The sequence below is a fragment of the Vespa crabro genome, chromosome 20, assembly GCF_910589235.1.
Source record: "Vespa crabro chromosome 20, iyVesCrab1.2, whole genome shotgun sequence".
In the NCBI taxonomy this organism is placed as follows: Eukaryota; Metazoa; Arthropoda; class Insecta; order Hymenoptera; family Vespidae; genus Vespa; species Vespa crabro.
The window spans coordinates 2,481,503-2,486,502 of record NC_060974.1 but is presented as its reverse complement, the minus strand read 5'-3'; the positions used below and the strand labels follow the sequence as shown (position 1 = coordinate 2,486,502).

General features: G+C 36.0%; 1 protein-coding gene across 3 annotated transcripts in view; it reads right to left on the bottom strand.

Moving 5' to 3' along the window:
• Window positions 1-27, bottom strand: part of LOC124431063 (sodium- and chloride-dependent glycine transporter 1-like) — a 12,392-nt gene extending 12,365 nt beyond the window's left edge. For all 3 annotated transcript variants that reach the window (XM_046978461.1, XM_046978462.1, XM_046978463.1), the window contains exon 1: window positions 1-27. This exon is cut by the window's left edge. The gene's annotated coding sequence lies outside the window, so the exon portion shown is untranslated.
• Between the last annotated feature and the right edge of the window lie 4,973 nt (window positions 28-5,000).

Sequence of the window (5,000 nt, the reverse complement as noted above, 5' to 3'; positions counted from 1 at the left end):
TATTACTGCTCCTGCGAGCTGCGTCCTACCCTAAACCTTGCTTCTCTCTCTCTCTCTCACTCTCTCTCTCTCTCTCTCTCTCTTTTTCTCTCTATCTCTTTCTCTTTCTCTCTCCCTCCAACGTTACCTCGTTACTTGCCTTCACCTACTGCCTCATTCTTTCTCTCTCTCTCTCTCTCTCTCTCTCACTCTCTCTCTCTCTCTCTCTCTCACTCTCTCACTCCCTCTTATCCTCTCTCTATAGCTCCTTTCTCCCTCCCTTTTGGTTTCATCCTCCATCCTTAAACTTTCCAGCTAGGTGTGTGTGTGTGTGTGTGTATGTGCGCGCGCACGTGTACATTTGTATGTATGTGTGTGGGTGTGTATGTGTGCGTACGTGCGCGCGTATAAGCAACGACCCAAGCTTCTCCACGGAAACGGAGCTGCTGGTTCTTCCTCAACCATCAAAGCTTCTTCCATGATATCATTCGACTTGTGAGCTTGATTGCCTTGTAGAAAATAGAAAGGGAGATCCAGTACTACTCGTTTTCTATTTTTTTTTTCCCTTCTTTTTTTTTCTCTTTTTTTCTTTCTTTTTTTCTTTTTTTTTTATCGTGTTTATATTTTCTTTTCTTTCCTTTTATTCCCTACTCCCTTCCTCCCTTCCTCTATCTCTCTCTCTCTCTCTCTCTCTCTCTCTCTCTCTCTCTCTCTCTCTCTCTCTCTCTCTCTCTCTCTCCTTCCTTCCTTCCTTCCTTCCTTCCTTCCTTTCTTTCTTTCTTTCTTTCTTTCTTTCTTCTTTTTATTTTACAGATTTTTTTCCCTCCCTTCGTTCGTTCGTTTGTTTCTTCTTTTCTTTCCGTCCTGATAAAAAATGAAACGATCATATGATCTCTCCCTTCCCACCCTCCTCTTCTCCCTGCTCCACCAAATTCCTATTCTCAACCAATCTCATCTGACCATCCCCAACCCTTCAGAACTATCTTCTCTTCCTACCCTAAGGATTGAAATCGTTGAAAGTTCAAAAAAGAAAGATCTGTATCTATCTATCTAACTATCTAACTATCTATCTAACCATCTATCTATCTATATATATATATATATATATATATATCTCTTTCTCTCTCTCTCTCTCTCTCTCTCTCTCTCTCTCTCTCTCTCTCTCTCTCTCTACCTCTTACTCACTTACATGTTACTTCGAACGTAACACGTAGTTCAAATGAAATTCAGGAAATACTGTAAGAGGATGGGGAACTTTTGAGAAATTACACGGACGAGTGCTCTTTCTCTCTCGTTTCGTTTTGGTTAACCGACTGACTGTAGATCTCTCGTTTCGTTTGACGTCAGCGTAACACCAAAGATAGAATGTCAGATAGCTGACGACGTTATAAACATCGTCGCAAAATAAAAATATATTATACACATGTACGATATATATTATATAATACGTATGATAAGAATTTTATCTACATATATATAAATACATACATACATATATATATATATATATATATATATGTATATATATATATAAAATATTAATACCGCTCGATCAAAGTCTATCCCTATTATAATCTCATCCTTTCGCGAGACATGAGGAATGAGAAATAATTTGCGTTAAGGGACGTCCGATGGTGACAAGGAAGAAGAATAAAAGAAAAAAAAAAAGAGAGAGAGAAGAGAAAGAAAGAAAGAAAGAAAACAAAGAAAAGAAAAAAATAAAGAAGAAGAACTCCGTCCCTCTGTAACCCACCATCTGTCACGTCAAAAAAGATAAAGAGATTGCATTTAAATCGTAGAACGTAATCACGCGCCGGCTTTAAAAAAAAAAAAAAGAAAAAATAAAAGTCTCCCTCTCTCTCTCTCTCTCTCTCTCTCTCTCTCTCTCTCTCATTATTATCATATATCTAACGAATCAAATCACGTTCTAAAATATTTCGTGATATCTCTTTTTCTTGTTTTTTCTATCAGCACCAATCAACCAACCAACCAACCACCCCGTTCTGCTTCCTAATCCCCACCTCCCACCTTCATCCTAACCACCCACCCATCAACCTTCCCTTTTTATTTTCAATTTTATTATTCTTCTCTCTCTCTCTCTCTCTCTCTCTCTCTCTCTTTTTATTTCTTTCTTTATTATTTCCTTCCGTTGTTTGCCGTTAAGAAAATTCAAGAAGACGGAATAATTCGTACAGTCACAACATAGGTCGCGTATTCCATCGTGTATAATGAGATTTAACATCTATGTATGTATTTACGTACGTATGGGTGAATGTGTATTTCGTGGAAGAGACTGAATAATTTTCATCCGACAGTAACGCGGATAAAATAAAGAGAGAAAGAGAAAAACAGAGAGAGAAGGAGAAAAACAGAGAGAGAAAGAGAGAGACAGAGAGAGAGAAAGTAAGTTTTTCTTCGGTCCCTTTGGGGAAACATTGTCGAGGGTCGAAGAAGAATACCGCGTAAGAAACGACCGGAAACGAAAAGTACGCTTGAGGAGAAGCTCAGGGAGAAGGTCAAATCGCTTCTATCGAAGATCTTTTATTCCGTGAAAAAGGAGAGAGACAGAAAAAGAGGGAAAGAGAAAGAAAGAGAAATAAAGAAAAAGAAATAGAAAAAGAAAAAAAATCTGGCCTTCTCTCTCTCTCTCTCTCTCTCTCTCTCTCTCTCTCTCTCTCTCTCTCTCTCTCCATCTCTCACTCGCTCATTCTTATTTTCTCTCTTCATCTTTCTTCCTTTCTTTCTTTCTTTCTTTTTCGCACGCCCATCTTCCATCCCCTCGTTTCGAATCTCTATTAAAGTGCAAAGGGGTGTTATAGTTAGGACTCCAGAGAAAAAGAGAGAGAGAGAGAGAGAGAGACGCTCACTCTCGAACTTTAAGGGCGATAGCTATTATCGATCGGTTACCGTATCATACCGTACCGTACCGTACCGTACCGTACCGTGTCGTATGTTTTCTCGAGAGATTCATAATCCTCCCTTTCATTCTCCAAAAAAACAGACTCTCTTCGTTGGTTATCGATCATATCTTTGCGATAAATATATCACGCTCGTACGCGTGTGTCCTTCGGAAACATTGAAAGTAGTAGTAAATACTTTTCCAAACGTTAATACACATATCTTCGTCGACTTTCTTTTCTTGCCATCCACCCCGCCCCCCACACCCACCACCACCGATCCCCCCTTTTTTCTTTTTTTTTTTTTTGTATTCTCCCTTTTCCTTTCCTTTCTTTCTTTCTTTCTTTCTTTTTTCTTTTTTACTTTTTTCACTTTTTTACTTCTTTTCTTTTCTTTTCTTTTTCTTTTTTTTTTGTTTTTACTTTTCTCCTTCCTTCTTCCATTTCTTTTTCCTTTTCTCTTCTCTTCTTTCTCTTTTCTTTCTTGACTTTCTTGACTTGTCTGTAGTGACGAAGTCGAAATCGTTCCTTTGTTCCATTATCAAACGTTCAATATTCGATAAATATCACGAGTATACTAATCGTATAAATAATAATAATAATAATAATAATAATAATAAAAAAAAAAAAAAAAAAAAAAATAAACCGAAAGAGTTCATCGATATTCGTATATCATTATTCTTTCTTTTCTTTCTTCTTTCTTTCTCTCTCCTTTTTTTCTTTCTCTCTTTTTTTTCTTTTTTTCTTTTCTTTTCTTTTCTTTTCTTTTCTTTCACATTCGTACATCTTCCTCTTATTTCTTTTTTTATTTTTTCTTTTCTCTTTTTTTTCTTTTTTTTTTTTTTTTTTTTTTTTTTGATATCTCGAATCACTCTTTCACACGTTTAATAATAACTATCAACGATCCAAGAAGTGTAATAAAATGCAATGAAAAGGTTAATAATCTTGGATAAACTATATAGATCATTGACGATCATTATTATAATATACGTTACGAATGATATCGCGTTAGAAAATACGATTATTGGATAGTATGTGTATGTGTGTATGTGTGTGTGTGTGTGTGTGTGTGTGTGTGTGAGAGAGAGAGAGAGGGAGGGAGGGAGAGAGTATACCGAGTGCTAAAAAAAAAAAGGTGGGCGAGGAAAGGGTGAGAGGCAAAAGAGGAAGGAGGACGGAATGAAGGATGGATAGGAGGAGGAAGAGGAGGAGGAGAGTGGGAGGGAGGGAGAGAGTAAAAGAGGTGAAAAAGGGAATTATAAAAGCTACCACGCGACTACGAACTCTTCTGCTAACGCTAATAAGTCTGCTAATAAATATAATTAAGGATAATTAAAGATCTTTTTTTCGCCGATAGAATTTTCACGTTAAATGCACTCATTATCGATCGTGCTACGATGCTACGAGGCGATTTCCGGTGCAAGTTGAGGACACAGAGAGATAGGTAGATAGATAGATAAATAGAGAGAGAGAGAGAGAGAGAGAGAGAGAGAGAGAGAGAGGGAGATAGAGAGATTCTTCGCGGTCGAAATGATCTATCGGATATCGATCATTTTCTTCATGGTTGCGTTCACGCACGATTATCAAAAAGACATGCTTGAGCAGATTAATCGTTTGCCTTAATGCTCTCTTCCTTCTTGAATTTTTTTTCTTTTTTATTAAATCATTGACGATCCTAATTGATATGATAATTTTATTAAATATAATCTTAAAATACAATGATTAGTAATAATATAATGTAATGAAAGATGAGATGAATTGTGTATAATTAAACGAAGACATTCGTTTTCTTATTTCTTTTCTTTTTTATATTTTTTTTATTTTTCTTTTTTTTTCTTTTTTTTTCTTACTTCTAACAATTCTCGAAAATCTATGAAAATACTCGGTGTATTAGAATCGATTTTTGTGTTTATTTGTTTATATCGGCCATCATACTTGTTTATCGATCTCCTTCTATAATTATTTATACGTAATATAATCAACAAGTATCGCCTTTTGAAATTAGATATCACTTCATACATCGTCGGATAATGTTGCTTGTAAGGGTACTCTAGAAAACTTTCTTTTTCTTTTTTTTTTCTGTTTTAGAAAAAAAAAGAGAGAGAGAGAGAGAGAGAGAGAGAA